The sequence below is a fragment of the Macaca nemestrina genome, chromosome 4 (assembly GCF_043159975.1).
Source record: "Macaca nemestrina isolate mMacNem1 chromosome 4, mMacNem.hap1, whole genome shotgun sequence".
NCBI classification, from domain to species: Eukaryota; Metazoa; Chordata; class Mammalia; order Primates; family Cercopithecidae; genus Macaca; species Macaca nemestrina.
In genome coordinates this window covers 145,968,758-145,987,619 of record NC_092128.1, presented here as the reverse complement: position 1 = coordinate 145,987,619, position 18,862 = coordinate 145,968,758, and the positions used below count along the sequence as shown (strand labels likewise).

Below are 18,862 nucleotides of genomic sequence, written 5' to 3'. Positions count from 1 at the left end.
GTCTGCAAATAGAGAGGCCATTTCTTTCTTTTTCTTGTCCAGTTGCCCTGGGTAGAACTTCCAGTGCACTGTTGAATAGCTATAGATAAAAGCAGGCGTCTTCTTCTTGGTCATGATCTTAGGAAGAAAAGCTTTGTCTTTTTCCATTGAATACAATGTTAGCTGCAGGTTTTTCATAAATGTTCTTTATCATGTTGAGGCAATTCCCTTCTATTTCTAGTTTTGTGAGTATTTTCAGCATGAATGGGTGCTGAATTTTGTCAAAGGCTTTTCTTGCATCATTTGAGATGGTCCTATGTTAAGTAGAATCTTAAAGAGTAGGATTGATAACAGATACAGAGAAATGCGATTCTGGAGAAGTAAGTAACTTACAGTGGTAGGTGCATGACTAGTATCTGCAGAGATTAGTGCACAGTCTAAGTCACTGTGTAGAGTATTGGGAGCAGAGGACTGAATGCAGTACAGGCAAGGACAGATTCTGAGTAGATCAGGGAGGACTTGACTGAGAGATTGCCTTCATCTTGTCTCCATTCTGGAGATCCTTATGGTTTCCGAGCCCAGTCAAACTAGGAATTGTACTCCTTGCTTATTGTTCTCTCCTTCTCTGTCTTCACTTCTCTTCTATTGACTTTCATGTCCCTCTAACAATCTTTCCTTTTTAATTTTTGTAGGAAAGTGTCATGTAAAACAAAGAAAAAATGGAGTTTTTTGGTACTGTGTGATAAATCTTACGATGTTTTTTAAAATTTAGGAGTACACATAAAATTGAGAGGTGAACCAACTTTTTTGTTGGTTTATTTCTAGTTATGTATGGAGACAGACCTGGTAACCAGCCAACAGCTAGTGTCAGGGCTGTAAATTAGACTGGAGGAAAGAATGAACCACACATTTCTAGCTCCTGGGCCAAGGTTCCTGAGATTTTTGCCAGCCCTCTTCTAGACGGCAGCTTGGTACCTCAGCTGTCCTTCTCATCAGGGAGACAGATGGAACCTCTGAGGTTTCCTGTTGAGGCGTCTCAGAATTCAAAGTTGTTATGATGTGTGGGCTTTGAAAATGCCACACTTCAGGGAAGCTGAGTTTTGTTTCTCAGGCTTTCTTATATTGAGCATGTGTTCCTTTCTGTCTTTGTGGCATTAAGTTTTGTTATGTGTGTCCCCAAGCCTTTTCCTGAAATCTCAACAGAGGATGGATCTTAGCTCTGTTGGAAGTTACACTCCATTAAGTGTGCTCAAAGATCTGCTTTACTGCACACTCTCTCCTGCCTAATTCTTAGGCCAGCCCCTTTTCTCTCCCTACTCTTGTCTAGTTAGTCCTCTCCTTTAAAAGGCAGCCTTTTCATGGGATTCTGCTCCCTGAAGTAGTGGGCCCTGACTTAAGGGCCAGCCCATCTTTGTCCATGGTCAGGCTTATCAGGGATGTGACTATTTAGCTCTTTAACCAGGAGCCTCTGTCCTTTCTAGAGACCTTCCAGCATACTATTAACCTAAGTGCATAGGCAGAGGAGACCAGGAGCACTTTGTACAAATGTTAATGGCTTTTTCATTAGGGTACTTCATCACAGAATTCCAGCTGTTGGTGTCAGGAGGTGACAGTGAGGCATCTCTTGGATAAGAAGGACGTGGAGATCTATGGAGATCAGAACTGAAAAGATGAATATGATTAGTCATCAGAAAGATGTTTGACTTCTAAGTTTTTTCCAACAGCAGGTATGGCTGCACGGAAAGTGCACACATCCATTGTTGCAAGGCCATTATTATCACCATCATCAAGCGATATTAATGAAGAAGCCAACTGTGCATGACATAGTGCAGGTCTCTGTATGTAGTTATGCAAAACGCTTCCACAGTTAAATTGAGTATGGATATGTAAAGTGATTAACCAAGACTTGACAGCTCACACAATTCGTTAATTGCAGCAAGCATCTCAAGTAAATACATAACTTTTAAGAAAATCCAGAACTAAATAGTCTTAATTTTTGAAATAAATCATGATGTTTCACGTTACAAACAGATCTTTCTTTCTAAAGAGATGATTCACAATCTTTTATGCTGGAACATTAAACATAGATTTTACTTTACTTCTTTTTAAAATAATTGTTTTGTTAACAGTTAGGAAAGCCATACGTGCTATTTGTTAAAAAAAATAAAAATAAAATGGAATAATAAAGAAAATATATCCAAACTATAAAAAGCAAGTCACCAACTTGTCCCAACCGCACCCCCTCCACCCCAACCCCATGTTTCTATTCCCACAGGACAACCATTGCTAGCATTTCTCTCTGTAGCCTTTTCATGTCTTTTGAGAGTACATATGTAGGTGTGTGTTAAATGATGATTTCAGAATTTATATTGATAAATGCCTGTGTTTTCTATTATTTCAATTTGCCCACATGTAGGGTGATTGTTGTTTAGTATGTTCCCTTAGCTTCTGGAATACAAAAGCTGATGCCTCTATACCTTGACTTTGCTGACTGCAGTGGTAGTGAGTTCAGTGCTTACTACTTTTAGCTTTATGTTTTGCACTATTTTTGAATTATATCAATTAGCTATGATAGATACACATTCAGAATCCTTTAATTTTGGGTAAAAATAATTATTCACTCTGTGCCTACTTAACTAAGAATATTTTTAACAGAGGCAGAGCTGTGAAACCACCGAGCACCAACACTGCCTCTCTGGATTTTGCAGGGATGCTTGGGTTTCAGGCTGTAACTCTTAGTTGCATTAGCCTCTGATAACTTTTTTGTTAATTGATAGGTATGTGTATGACTCATCAAGATGCTGGTTGCTCAGTAAGATAAAATTATATTCCCTAACACTACTTCTCCTTTAGAAGCTTACTTACCTGCCTTGGTGTCTTCTGTCTCGGTGTTACTTTGTTTTTGTAGTTTGTGGTTTGTTCTTCAGCTTACTAAACATCTTTCATTGACTGTGGTATTGGCTACTGATTTAAAAATCCTTGAAGACTTAAAACTCAGCAGACACGTACAGGGTGGACCCCTGCTTTTTCTCAAGTCTCCCTTCATCTCCAGGAACTGAATTTTTCATGCAGTAATTAAAATTTGTAGGTCAAGTCTCCCATGGCACCGTTTGCTGCTAATATGGGAAAGCAGTGATCAGATTCGCTTATGCTGCTCTTCACTGAGCTGAGACTTAAAGGATGAAGGGTGACATTTTCCCCCATTTTGTAAATTAATGCCATTGATCTGCCTAACAAGAACAAAGTTAGGCTTCAAAATACCAAATGATAAAGAGATTAAGACTTTAAATGGCTTTCCAAAAGGCAACCTCTATTGTAAGGCTCTGAGCTGACTATCGAACTTTCAATTAGAATTTCTAATAGGCTATTGACTTAAATGGATAAAATGTTGCAAGTGATAGCTTTCAAGATGACAAAGATTGCTTCTTACGTTCTGGAATATTACTTTATGTAGCGTGTACTGTTCTGGAGGGTGAATAATAATAAACTGCCCTCCCCCTGTAGAGTGTCTTCGGCATCTGTGCTATAGTTTTCTCAAAGGTGAATAAGTGCATTTTTTAAAGGCATTTTTGAAATGCTTGCTTTTTCGTGTGTTTGCTGAACACAGGCTTTATGAAATCTTTCATGGCAGGGACGTCCCATTAGCCTTTAGCAGTGTGGCACTATTCTTCTTTTATGAAAAACAGCCCATGTGGTATGTGTTTCTCTGTATACACACGTGTGTGTTCATGCATGTTAGCATGCATGTTCACAATTGGGACACCAGCAGATCTGTTGTCTATCATTGCCATGAGGATCAGTCCCTGAGCCCTTGCTCTCTGCCTCAGTTTACTGTTGTTGGAAGTTATGATTCTTTTCCACAATGGGCTTGCAGTGTAGTGTGACTCAATTTAAGCCTTGTTGTGAAACACTAGCTCTAATACATTTTTAAATACTAATTTTACAAAGACCAGCTACCTCTTCTAGGATAAAGGGTTAATATTATGCTTATGTTACAGTGCATTAAAAACTCTAATTAAAACAGCATTACATTCCCATCTGCCAATCTCCAGTAATCTTCTTTAATTGCAGTAATTAAACTATATTTACATGTTCAGAATACTTGTAATTTAGCAAATTGCACTCTCTGCTCTACATTTAATCAAACAACCAGTTCCAGTATATTTAGTGTGGAAAGAAGTAATTTCAATGTTTTGATTACTATAGCAGATTTGACAGAGTAAGTGCCCCTCTAGTAGAGGGCTTGAAAGGGAAGGCAAACATGAAATATAGTCATGGTTTTGATTGTCATGTGAATACCTAATTACATGTTGGAGGATTAACTATTAAAGGGTATCATGGTTGCAGTTGATGTTTAGAAACAGCCGGTATTACAGATAGCATAGACTGTCTTTTAGGAGAGTTTCACAAAAGAAACAAAGTTTTCTCTTTAAAGGTTGTGAGATCATAGGAAAATTTAGTGAAAAGATTGCCTACATTGTATAATTGTTATTTTGTCTTCTACCTGTGATCCCAAAGCCTGCTACACAAGATAGTTATTTTAGTCTTCCCAATCAAAGCCCAGAAGAAATTCAGTGATCAACAACAGAGAGAAATTGTACTGATGATATCAATTCAGGGATGAGTGTTCCCTCATTTCGGTATCTTTTGTTGTGTCTGGTTTACTCTGGAGAGGACATGTGATTTCCTAGAAAGGACCCATCATTAGAAGTCAGGCTTTTTTTTATTTTACCTTTTGTTGTTGTTGTTGTTTTAAACCGTGACTTTCTACTAGGCTGTTCCACCTAAGCCATCTCTGGCCTCATCTCTTTTTTCTTTTTTTCTTTTTTTTTTTTTTGAGATGGAGTCTCGCTCTGTCACCCAGACTGGAGTGTAGTGGCGCAGTCTCGGCTCACTGCAGGCTCTACCTCCCGGGTTCACGCCATTCTCCCACCTCAGCCTCCCAAGTAGCTGGGACTACAGGCACCCGCCACCACGCCTGGCTAATTTTTTTTGTATTTTTAGTAGAGACAGGGTTTCACCGTGTTAGCCAGGATGGTCTCAATCTCCTGACCTCGTGATCCGCCCGTCTCAGCCTCCCAAAGTGCTGGGATTACAGGGGTGAGCCACCATGCCCAGCCTGACCTCATCTCTTTTTTCTTGGTTTTCTCATTTTAAAAACAAGTAACAATGTTGTGAATATTGATTAGATTCAAAGGAACAATGTCTTAATCATCTCAAAGCTATTTTTAAAATACTTATTGTTATTATCTCTTTGCACCGGTATGAAAGTTTCTGTTTCTTTATCTATATAAATTTGACTGGGATATTGGGTATTGCCATCAAATCTCTGTTATCCAAAACAACGTGCTAATTTATTCAACACAGAAATTTAAATAATATTCTCTTTTTCAGTAGCTTCTTTTTAATTATTTGATGTTAACAGTATTTCTGAGAATTTTTCTTTCTCTCCACTTCTGGGTCATCTATTGCATTAATAAGGATTATGCATTAATGGAAACAAAAAGATAGTCTGGCATACCTATTTAAACCAATGTTAAACCTCGCTTCTTGACCATGTGAAAGAGCGAAGCTACTGAATTGTTAAAATGATACGCAGGAGTGAGGATCCAAGATTTTCTTCATGGTTCAGTTAGTAACTTCCTGTGATATTGAGAGCAACATGTTTGACTGATTGCAGTCTCAGATTGTTTAAGGTGGGGTAGAGAATAGGACCTGGATTTTTTTAGTTCATGAAGAGTCTTAACGTAAAGTAAATATTAGACTTTAGACTGTCATGGGAATAACCATTATTCAGTTCAAATCTACACTCATTTATGTGTTAGATTAGTGAGAATTTAACTTCTGAAAAAAGTTCAAGCAAAATACCGCTGATGTACTGCACTTAAGGAGATTTGAGAGTGCCAGAGATACTCTGAAAGGAAAAGAGATGTAATATGAAGTGGTGGACAGGGCTAGCCAGGGTTAAAATTCCAGCTCTTTTACCTAGCTGTTTAATCCCAAGCAAATTACCTGATCCTCTGAGGTCTTGTCTGTAAAAATGGGGATAATAATATATACATAGTACTACACTATGAGTTTTTCTCTCCCGTGACTTGTAATCTGTGTCCATGTATAGAGAGAAACACACACACACACACGCGCGCGCGCACACGCGCACACACACACACACCATAATAACTTAAGAGCCTTTGGAATAATAAATGATTTGAACATAAATACCAGTACAAATTTTTTAAATAATGCAGCATAAATGTCAAGAGATATATGCATAAGGGATGAGGTATGCCTAGAAGCTGTAATATCTAGAATTTTTGCAAACCTTATTTGTAACCATTTGTTTCTGAACCCTAACAATTCTTTTCTGAAACTGTTAACTGAAAGATCTGAAGCTCACTACTTATTTCACACTTTTTGCGTAGAGGTGCTAATGAGCAGTAGAATAACCCCAAAAATCGTCCTTAATCCAAACGCCAACAAGTCAAGTTATAGGTAATGAAGAATACACTGGATGGAACATACCTACATGGCAGCTAGCATCTGTGCTTGCCAGAGGTTGCTGGGGAAGGTTGGTTCAGTTATCATTTTTGATCCTCTTTGGAAACTCAGGAGTTAAGGTCAGCATCCTCAGTACAAAGTACTTGAACGTGTATGAATCTTTGCCTTCTTGAAAACTTTTTATTTTGGGAATAAGGAACCTGATACAAAGAGAATCTCTAGTATTTCATTCCAACGAGAGAAGTTTTGACATTTACAATTCTGCTAATTTCACACATCATTTCGCAGCATGCAGGATTTTGGCGCCTGCCAAGAGGACTGCAAATTCTTTTTGGAAAAAGTACTTTTTTGGGTGTTGGAAGAGTTTTGAGTTACAGACACATTTCTTTAATAGTGTTCTTGAAATGTCCATGTGGTCTTAATATGTAAATCATATGAAACTCAAAACCCTGTCCTGAACTTACTCTTCCAAGAAAGCTTTATAACAGCCCTCATTCTAATGGTAAGGTTGATTTCCTCTTTTCCAATGTTTATGTATACTGTATAATGTTTACTGTATAATGAGTTTATTGTATAATAAGGGACTCTGATTTATTAGGTCTTCATTATTCTCATTCTGTCAGCTTCCCAATAAATGCTACAACCCTTGGCAGAGACAGGAGTCTCAATCAGGTGATATCATTGCTTTTTAATGAACTCTTCTTACCGCATTACATGTGAAATACCTTATCCTGCATTATTAACGGGCCGCAGCATAAAAGGCACAAAGGCACTGAGAAGGTTGCACTGAAAAATGGGGCAGAATTCATTACCAATTCGATGTACTGTTAGCTAACAGTCTTTGATCTGTCATATTTACCCTTCTGAAACAGTGAAAAATCATGGGCGGAGCCGCTGTGAACAATAGCATGTGTAGGCATTTTGTAAATGTTGCCTTAGTTATTTAATGCCCAGGCTGACTGCTGGAATTTAACATGTTGACAACTTTCTCAGATGGGGCATGAAAAAAACTGTGATATTTTACTACCTGAGAAGTTAAGCACTGAGATAGTTAGGACCCAGCTCTCATTAGCTGAATGGTAGATTTTTCTAATTAGTTCTTTCTAGTGCAATTAGCACAAAAAGAGTCTAATCACCTCATGTGAAACCAATCTAATGCTTGGAAAAGAATGCCCTTGGCTTCTCTTTCAGATTGGATCTTAGGATTTTCAGTCTGCCTCCTTAAAGAATGGAATCTGTTAGTGACTGATGATTTGAACCGTGAGGACAGATCTGTAGAAAAGGCAAGAAATGGACAACTTATTGACTTGCAGTGCAAGTTTGGCTGGAGAAAGTGCTTAGAAATATTCATTAATTGGCAGTTATCACTTCAACTATAGTGTCTGGTTTTCTTGATTTCTTTCATTTTGAAATGGGAGACTTGGGCCTGGGACAGCTATCGTTCAGCATGGCTGCCTCTCCGGAGGGCATGAAACATACTGCACGTTAGAATCAAATGCATTCGAGGCCTGGGGCCACTGGGCTTGCTTTCTCAGCCTCTGCAGTGCCCAGATTCCCTATCAGTTTTTGCTAATCTGTGTGTTCAGGGCTTTGCCTCTCCTGTCTCTCTCCCTGCCTTGGAGTCATCCATAGGCACCACATTCATTTTTGAACTGTTCTCTAATTTCTAGTGCCCATCCATCACTTCACATTTCTTAAGTGAGCCAACTCTGGGCATCTCAGTTGATAATGTTCATTTTTAACTGGAAAGGAAGCTATAATGACAGCATCTGGCACATAAAATGTTTCTTCTTTTTGGGAAATCACTTGCTTGCCAGAAGATCAATGAGAAAATGCTGAGTATGTGTGTATTTATTATCAACTACATGGAAAATGGGCATCCTTGCTCACCAGGCTACAGAGGGTGAGAATATTGAATTTCCGTTGTTCATCCCATCACTGCCCAGTAGAACTTCCCGTGATGATGGAAGTGTTCTATACCTACACTGTCCAATACAGGAGGCACTAGTGACATGTGGCTGTCGAGCACTTGAAATGCAGCTAGTGAGACTAAGGAGCTACATTTTAAAATTTCATTTAATTTTCATGAGTTTAAATTTAAATATACCCATGTGGCTAGTGGCTACCATACTGAACAGGGCAGATGTAGATCTCTTCCATCTCCTAACCACTGTACCCCACCTTACACACAGCTGCATCCTTAACAACAGAGAATACACTGCCCTCCGCAGCCTCTTGCTATCCATTCTCTTCAGCTTTGCCTTAAAAGCAATCAGACATTTTCCAGTGCTATTTGGAGTTCGACACAAGGCGTTCCCTTGGCTTGTGCTATCTGTAGATCATTCTGTATTTCACCATGCCAGTGTTTTGTTCTAAAGTTGGAAAAGACCTTGTAGTTTTTTAAATAGCCAAAATACAGGTTTGTTTCTAAGAAAAGAGGTGGCCAGAATCAGTCAATTTAAGCTCATTTGTGGAACCTTCCAAATCTCAAACCTGGGGGAGTATTGAACACCTCTCCAAAAAGTCAGATTAAGTATTTGCAAATGGCTTCTACAAACTCCCTCTCTATGATATTTTAATTATAGTTAATTAAATATTCACTTTAATCATCTTAATGATATTTTACAAATATTTTAGCTTTGCTTATGATATTCACTTGCTCTGTCAGAACTCTCCAGTTCACACTGAAAGGGTAAAGTTAACAACCTGGACAGATAGGCCCATCATGCGTGTTATGACCTGTCTGGTTTCCTTCTCCCATGGTTAGAAGGCTCATTTTATTGCTTTGAACTGTGGAATTAATCCTGCTTAAAGGAGAATAGTAATACTGTGGTTTTCTATTCAACAGAATGCATGTTCATTTATTCCACAGACAGCAATTGAAGGCCCATTGTGTGCTAGTAATTGTGGTAGTCCCTGAGAACGCATGTATGGAAAGACACTATCCATCCCACCGGATTGTAACCTCAAGCCACTGGAACATAAACAGTTAAAAGTACTATATGGTAAATCTTCTAGAAGATGTGTGATGGAATGCAAGGGAAGAAAAACTTAAGTGGTGGTTTCAAAACAGGAAGACTTTTAAGATGTAACATGTAAGGGAAATTTTATAGATATAAGGGAACACAAAGGAGACTCTTAAGGGAATTACAGGATTTTGCCAGGGATAAAGAGAAGGTAGGGCATTTGTGAAGGGGATTATGTTTTCCTGATTAACTGTATTCTTGAATGTCTTTGAAGAAAGGAGACTCTCCTTTCTTCATTATGTAAAGCAACAGTGTGTGTTAGAGGAACTGCTGTTAGGAAAGGAATGAGGATATTTGGTGTGTAACTGTGAGTGCTGGGAAATGAAACGAAAGGCAGCCCTACCTCAGGTCCTGGAAGGGCACATAATGGTGTGAGTGTTGCAGCCTATTGAAGCTACATCCTCAATTCTGGAAACTAACAAGAACACCATTAGGGTGAGGCCAGAGATGCACCTAAGGCGCAACATGTAAAGGGGCACTCACTTTGAGGGTCATGCAGGTTCAGGGTCAGTACTGACACAACCCTGAGAATGAGTGTCTCTTAAAATTGTGTGCCCTAGACACCTCACTTACCTTACCCTCATCCCTGCCCTGAAACATCCCAGCCCTGGGTTTTTGGGCAGTGAATGGGCTTGAAAAGCAAGTAGATAAGAATCTGAACCATGGAAATATGGCAGACATGGAGAATAGAAATTGATGAGACCTATTTGCAAGGTAAAGTCAAGAGGACCCAGGGCAGAAAAAAATACGAGGCACGAGAGAGGGGAGCCTCATTGTCCTGTCACTGAATTCTGCGTTCTTTTCTATTGCCTGATACTGACTTTTCTCCAATTTCTCTTATTCCTCATCTCCTACCGTGTCCTGAATGTCATGCCCAGTTCAAATTCAGCCCTTACCTTTTTGCTAAGTCCCATGCCCTCAACCTTGTTTTAAGAGAAAGCCATGAGAATTGGAGTTTTTAAAATGTCCAACTCGAGATAGATCTTCTTTACTGAGTGGTCTTAACACATTCAGAGAATTGCTTTCTTCTTGGCTCTCTAAATTCAGTGACCTTATTTTAAAAGATGATCAACATGGCTTAGAACCTTTTGAGGATTAGGAGACATTTTAGCAAGTTTATCAAGAATAAGCAAAGATGACATTTGGCTAGCAGTATGTCTCCCCCACCCCATCCTGCAAAACCATTCTTTTTGGAGTGAAGCTTTTCCATTTGACAGGTTTAGAATTACCAGTACTGCTTACAACTCCTTCCTTACTCCAAACTCTGGGACGTTTTCAGGAGGGACTCTTTTCTTCAAAGGCATCCAAGAATATAGTTAATTAGGAAAACATGCAAGAAAAGACATCTTGGCTCCTCTGGCCCCCTGTTGTACTCTTCCAGCATATGCTATTACTTGTCTCAGATAAGTAGACAGGTGGCTGTTTGCAAAGCAGGGTCTAATGTGCCTTTGACTCAGAGAAGTTTGGAAACAAAGCCCTCTGTACAATAAGCGTCTCACTGTATGCTGACATCTTCTGATCTTGCCTATTCCTCATTACCTACAGTCTGAAAGAATTTTGTAGAGAGTGTGGTTTTCTGCAGAAGGCTATTGTAGCATAACTTAGACTTAGCTGGCATTTATTGGACTTAGAATCACAAAATCTCAAGATTGGGTGACTATTGGATGGTTGTCTAATCCAGCTTCCCTCCAGAAAGTCTCCCATACAATTTTTCCCGCAAAATGACCCTCGAGCCATAACTTCCTATGACAGAGTGCTTACTGCCTTTTTGGTCAACGCTGGTGAAACCTCAGTGATACTTATAAGTTAACTTTCATTCCTTCAGCATTCTTCTCTTTAGTGTTAATGTCTTTGATGATGTGTCCCACTTTCCAGCTTTTATATGTGGCCACTTAAAATCAGCTTACGCAAAGAAACTTCCTGCCTAGCTCCTGATTTATGTAGCTTCTCACCACCATGCCCTTTCTCCCTTCTTACAGGGGCAGTTTCACAATTTTGAAGCTCCTTGGTTCCCTGGAGCCATTGTCCTTTCCAAAACTTGTCACTGTGAAAAGTAGACTATGTTTTAGCCTTTGAACTACGAAATCTGCCTTTCAGTAAGCTTGGCTCCATATTTTGAGGTCTCTAGATCCCCCATTAGTATCTGTCATGAGACTTATATTACTTCCCAAGACTCTCATGACTTTCTTCAAGCATTCAGTTTTGTCTAAGAAGCCATTCTTTGATCCAGAATGGAGTAAACCTAATTATATCTCCTATTTTGGGGGACTTCAAATCTACTTCAAGCCTGATGATAACCTGTTGGTCAGATGCTCTGCCATTAACTGAATGACACCATCAGCAAGTGTCCAAATAGTTGAGGTCCCATTGTCCTGAATCTGTGGTTTTGTAATCTATGTCAGAAGTCTATTCTTTTTTTTCCACCTGACTGGCATCTGGTATATTCTCAAAAGGATATCACTTTTCTTCTTATCCAGGTACATGCCAGTGTGCGTCATCTCTCATGCTCATGGATCTCCGTGCAAATTGATCTGCTTTTCCAAAAGCTATTTACTAAGCATTAGTATGTGTCTGGTACTATGTCAAGTGGTATAGCTACGATGGTGAGCAATGGAAATCTACGTGTTTTTTGACATATGACACTGCTTTTCCACCATACCTTTCCAACCTTAAATCCTATCCCATGAGCCTGGGTGATACTCAGGAGATTATTTTTATCACCTCTCTAAAAATCTCTGCTTATTTTATAACTGGTGACACATAGACATCTAAAGAGATGAGAACCTCACACAGGGATTGGCCATGAGAGGAGCTTTCAGTGCTGTGATCTGAGGCCGGTCTGATTTCTGACACCCTCTTAAAGGCTTTCAAGTATAGGCCACTGGGTTCCACATCCCATACCGCTTACCTCCATTGTGGCTAGTTTCTCATTTGCGGAGGAGGTTAGACGTGTTACTCTCTTCCCCTCCACATTCAGTGTAAATTTCTCTTAATCAGGTCAGCTCGCCTCCCCAGGCAAGCAAACACATTTCTCGCTGTCTTCCTGAGCTACCCCAGGGAAAGTCTGCGTTATTTTAGTACCATAGACACAGTCTAGAAATCTGATTCCTATGGGTTGACACCATCCTGATGACAAACCCTTCACCTACCACATCATCTTATTTTTATAATCACCGAACTTTGTTAGGATGGAAAACTAGAGCACTCACCAGGCACCCAACTCTGCAACAGGCTCCATGGTCCCCAAATGAAGCTTCCTAGATCTCTTCTGTCCAAGCCGTTCCCCTCACGTGAAACAACATGAATAGGTAGAGATAAGTGGCTTTGTGACTCAGAACAGACAGTAACCCAAGAAGACCACATGCCTCCCTCCTGGCCACATGAACTACATGAAGCAGTCTCCTTCTGTTCAGCCAAGAGTCCATGCCATCTCAGTGCTTGTTTTCCTTCCTGTCCTGGCTCTGTGCAGATAGAGCAGCCCGTGTCTTCTCCTTCCAGCCACACAGAGTGCCGGTAACCTCTCACAGGATGTTGCCGTGTGCCTCCATTTACACTGCCTCTTCTTCCTGGATGCTTTCCTCTGTCCCCTGCAATCACATGAAACTTACTTCTTGTGTTACTGCTTAATGACAGCTTAACTTCCGTCTCCCCACCCCCTCCTGCTCAATTCTAGGTTCGAGTATGTGCCTTTACTAAGTCCTCCCATAATGCCTAAGCAGGTCTCTATCGCAGTCCACACATTGTTTCCTATGTGTGTCTGTTTCTTCCATTAGACTATAATTTCCTTGAGGACTGGTCTTGTGCCTCACTCATCTTTGTGAGTACAGTGCCATGCATATAGTAGATGCTACTTAATAAAGGTGGGCATGTATGGGTGAATATTCCCAGTGTTTCAGGATGTTTTTTCTTTCTCCTCTGGCTTTTCTGTTCTCTGCTCACCTGGAATGAGAGTGGATGAAATAATACAGACAGGAAACCAGGAAGCAGAAGAGAATCCCAGCCACCTACCTACACTTCCCCCTCTTAGATGCCCTGCAACAGAGATCTGTCCTCGGGACTCCACCTCATCTTTGCCAGCGGTGTGCAGCTGGCTTCCTAAAATCCACCCAGAATAGGGGTTAGCTTGTCAGAAAAATACAAATGGGATGTCTTCTGCAGGGCTTTGCACAGTCCCCTCAGCTCCCACACTTCTGTGTCAGGGAGGGGATGCAGGGACACATATCCTTCCACCCTCTGGGAGTCATGTACTCTATGGCTCCAGGAGATGACACCCTGGCCTAGAGGACTGTACCCTTAAACCACTCTCTGCTTTGCTGGCTTATGTCATCCTCCTGCTCCTTTGGGTAGAAGTTCTTATCAACAAATTGTCACCAGTGATAGGCTTGAGTAGGCACTAAATATGAAACATGAATAATGACATGAGCCAGCAGAGCAGAGAGTGGTTTAAGAGTGGTTTAAGGGTGAAAGGGAAGGGAAATGAAAACCTTGGAGGATTTCAGATTCACTCACTCTTCTTTATCTTATAGCCTGTGCTGCAAAGGCAGAGTAAAGAAACTTCTGTTCTGCCTCCTTGCATCCCCACCACAATAGGCTGTAAACAGGAGCTACCCCATGTTTTAATATAAAGAAACTGAGGCCCCAAAAGTTAAAAATAACTTTATAGTACCAGCTAGCCATTGGCAAAATAAGATTACACATTCAGATTTGTCCAATTGCTTCCCCGTTTAAATGAGACCACAGATTAAAATTATTATTTTCAATTAAGAATTAATACATAAAAGAAATGTCTGAAAAGAGGATCTGATATGTGTCTAACTACCTTTAAATCTCCTTGAGATAAATTATCAGATGTTGTTTCTACTGAGCCACCCCCATCACCAGTTTCTCACAATTCAGTGCTCAGCAGGCAGCAACTGCTTAAGAATTCCAGCTAAGTGGTAGTGAACTACTGAGATTTCATCACAGAGCACGGTGAACCCTTTTCTAGGGTCTAAATATGTGCTCTATATTTGTCGTGAAGGGCCAAAGAAATGAAGAAAATAAAGAACAATGTTAGTCTTAAGAACTTTTTAAAATAACAACAATGACTGAGTTACTAAGGTCAAGAACTATTCTAATGCTTTTATACTCATCTCATCTAACTGCTCCAAACCCCATATAAAGTCGATACTACTACCATCATGACCCATTTTACAGATGAACAAACTGAGTCTTGAAGAGGCTAAGTAACTTGCCAAAGCACATCCCAGACTTACAGGCAGTCTGGCTCAGAGACCTCTGCTCACAGACACTTCTCTTCCTGGGTCTAATTCAAGAGGGGTGACGTGCGAGTTAGAGCAGCCTGTGGGCTTAGTGATTCTGCTGCTTGGTGCACAGCAAGACAGACCATAATCAGCACTTGGATAATAGAATTTTTATAAGTGATTAAAGTAAAAGCCAGGATTTAGAGATTGAGAGTTGATTGTTAAAGGATAAATGATATTTGGAACATCTTACTGGATTTGATTAAAGTGAAATTCAAAAACCATCACAAAGATGATTATGTACCAGTGGTACTTGAAGGACTTTTTTTGTGGTTTAAGTCATTGGCACTCCAATGCTTGAAATCTCTGTGCTCAAAACCAGAATGTAATTGATCCTTAGAAAATCAGAGGTTAGCGCCTTCTTTGGCAAGCTACTTCTGAGCTTTGTTACGCTGTAACATAATCATCCTTTGAAGACTGAGATCTGGTTTTCTGGGTTTTTTTTTTTTTTTTTTTTTTTTTCTTCACATGGTGCCTGGTATCTTCTCTTGAACATAATAGATACTTTGACATGAGTGGACAAACCGAAGTCATTTTATATTGCTTTAGGGGCTCTGAATTTAAGAGAGTTGATTTCTGAAGGAAACATAATAGCAATGATTGCTTAAACACAAAAATCTCATTTCTCTTCTTAATCAGCTGGACGTCAATATCCAGGTTCCAGTCCAAGTGTCACACTGTGCCTCTATAAAGTTAATCTTTTCTGGAAGGGAAACCAAATATGAAAGAGTATCAAGAACTGAGACAGAGTGTTGGAACACCCTGCATGTCCTCTGTTGGCCACTACAAAAGGTTAAACAACAGGAGGGGCTGGATTAGGGTCTGTGTTTGGAAGTGCATTTGAGGCAAGCTTGACAGTTAAGCTCATGGCCAGTACTACATGCCACAGCAAGAGGACAATAGGAGATTTAAAAGTGTGAGCAGGCTGTGGCCAAATGCTGGAATTCATGGGCTAAGTAGATGAAGAGTTGGATGGAGTTAACTAGTAAACAAGTTTCATGGTCCTTAAAGAGACCTATTTTTTTTTTTATGGTATGAATTTAAGATGTACAACATAATGTTTTGATTTCGTACAATTAGTAAAATAGTGATAGTTTGATATTTCATATATATACCAAAATGGTTAATCTGGGTATATTATTTCCTTCTCATGCTGCTAATAAAGAAATACCCAAGACTGGGTAATTTATAAAGAAAAAGAGGTTTAATGGACTGAGTTGCACATGGCTGGGGAGGCCTCACAATCATGGCAGAAGGCAAAGGAGGAGCAAAAGTATGTCTTACATGGTGGCAGGCAGGGGACCTAAGGTGCAGGGGAACCCCCCTTTATAAAACCATCAGCTCTCCTGAGACTTATTCACTGTCATGAGAACAGCACAGGAAAAACCCACCCTCATGATTCAGTTACCTCCCATCCGGTCTCTCCCATGACACTTGGGGATTATGGAAGCTACAGTTCAGGATGAAATTTGGGTGGGGACCCAGCCAAACCATATCAACAGGGAAGCAATTTAATGTATCTGTCACCTTCCGTATTTACCCTTTGTATGTGGTAAGAACCCCTAACATCTACTCTCCTGGCAAATTTTCAGTCTACAATATTATTAACTAGAGTCCTCCTGCTGTACATTAGATCTCTAGATTTAGCTGCAAGTTTCTACTCTTTGACCTATATCTGCCCATTTCCTCCTCCTCCCTACCCCTGGTAACCGCCGCTGTGCTTTTTGTTTCTATATCTTTGACTGTTGTTTTTTAGATGCCGTATATAAGTGAGATCATGCAGTACTTTTCTTTCTGGATCTGGCTTATTTCACTTATCATTGTGTTCTCTATGTTGTTGCAAATGACAGGATTTCCTTCTTTTTTTTTTTTTTTTTTTTTTTTTTAGATGGAGTCCCGTTCTGTCGCCCAGGCTGGAGGGCAGTGGCACAGTCTCGGCTCACTGCAGCCTGCACCTTCCAGGCTCAAGCAATTCTCCTGCCTCAGCCTCCCGAGTAGCTGGGATTACAGGCACGCGCCACCATGCCCGGCTAATTTTTGTATTTTAGTAGAGATGGAGTTTCACCATGTAGGCCAGGCTGGTCTCAAACTCCTGACCTCTGGTGATCCACCTGCCTCGGCCTCCCAAGGTGCTGGGATTATAGGCATAAGGCACCACGCCCGGCTGATTTCCTTCTTTTTTAAGGAGATGTATATGTGTGTGCACACACTACAGCACATTATCACATTTCCTTTATCCATTCATCCATTGATGGACACTTAAGTTGATTTCCTATCTTCGTTACTGTGAATAGTGCTGCAGTGAACATGGGGGTGCAGGTATCTCTTCAAGATGTAAATTTCATTTTCTTTGGAGGAATTGCTGTATTATATGGTATTCTATTTTTAAATTTTGGTGGGGCCTTCATACTGGTTTTCATAATAGCTATACCAACTTACGTTCCTCCTAACAGTATACAAGGTACCTTTTTCTCCACAACCTTACCAGATAAGTGTTGACTTTTTTTTTCTTTCGTTTTGTTTTTGTTTGTTTGTTTTTTGGTACGAAATCTTGCTCTGTCACCCAGGCTGGCGTGCAGTGGCATGATCTCAGCTCACTGCAACCTCCGCCTCCCAGGTTCAAGTGATTCTTGTGCCTCTGCCTCCCACGTAACTGGGATTACAGGTGCCTGCTACCACACCCGTCTAATTTTTGTATTTTTAGTAGAGACAGGGGTTTCACCATGTTGGCCAGGCTGGTCTCGAACTCCTGACCTCAGGTGATCCACCTGTCTCGGCCTCCCAAATGCTGGGATTACAGGCATGAGCTACTGGGCCCAGCCTTGACCATTATTTTTAATAGCTAACAATTACTGAGCATTTACCATTTGTATGAGTCTAAGCACTTTATAAATATTTAATCTTCATAACAATCTGTGACCTAGATACTACTGTTAATCCCATCACACGTACTAAAAAACTGAGGCACAAGGAGTTTAAAGAACTTGCTCAAAGTGTCACAATTAGTAAGTTGTGAAGCCAGCCAGAACACATGCTCTTAACCCCTGCACTGTTCTGCCAACTCTTTGAAGTGGTTTGTTTCAGTTGTCAGGTTTTGTTTGCTATCTCTGAAAATCCTTACTCTTACAGTGTCAGCCAGACACCTACATTGATCACATGGCCTAACTTGCCTCTCTCAGCACAGTGGCTTTTTAATCTTTGGCTTTTTAATCCTTTTTTTCCTAGACTGTAAACTCCCTGAGGGTAGAAAGTCTGTCCCATTCATTGTGCCCATTTTAGTGAATGTTGAAAGGGAGCCTCGGGAGGGATTATCTAGATGCCTCTGGATCTAGATTATTCATCATCCACTGGGATGTTTATTGGTGTTCCTTGTCCCCAAGGAGGGAGTCGGCAACAACAGAAGGCAGCAGAGATCTCAACAGTGTTCATCAAACACATGTTGAGTGCCTACGTCGTTCTTGGCCTGCACCTATGAGATAAACAGAACAGACATTATCTTCTGTGCCTTCTCAGAACTTAAGGTACAGCAAAGAAACAAACGAGATAAGCGCAAGTGTGATACATGCTGTTAAAAAAAAAAAGCGAAGAGGCTGAGGTAGAGAATAATGGAGGTAGGGTTGGGTAGGACCTACTTTAGGTAGGTAGGCATGGGAAATTCCTCCTTGAAGAAGTGACATTCTAAGCGAAGATTTGACCAACCAGAATGGCATAGCTGAGAATGAGAAGACTGCTGGGGAAGCTCTTGTTGGCAAAGAAAACAGCATATGCACAAGCCCTGAGGTTGGAAAAGCTTTGTTTAATCTGTTTAATAGTGAAATTCAGTGACACTCATTAGTTACCTCTTCACACATTCCTGCCAAACACTTGTCCCTGAGTCTGTTCTTTTTTATTAGTGGTTCCTAATCCAGTTTTCAAAGCTGCTCAATATTCGTAGAGCTTTTGACCAATTGCTCTGGAAACAGAGGCAGTTCCACCATAGCCAACAGAGTTTGGAACGTAAATTGTCCGTTTATATCCCCATTTGTATCTTAAGCTTAGCTTGCATAGGACTCAGCA

At 40.4% G+C, this 18,862-nt stretch overlaps 1 protein-coding gene across 13 annotated transcripts in view; it reads left to right on the top strand.

Moving 5' to 3' along the window:
• Positions 1-18,862, top strand: part of LOC105466343 (activator of transcription and developmental regulator AUTS2) — a 1,205,160-nt gene that overhangs the window by 744,025 nt on the left and 442,273 nt on the right. Inside the window, exon 5 of one of the 13 annotated variants that reach the window (XM_071094061.1) lies at positions 1-18,862. This exon is cut by the window's left edge and continues 44,296 nt beyond it; it is cut by the window's right edge and continues 22,326 nt beyond it. The exons of the other annotated variants lie outside the window; for them this stretch is intronic. The gene's annotated coding sequence lies outside the window, so the exon portion shown is untranslated. 13 annotated transcript variants of the gene reach the window in all.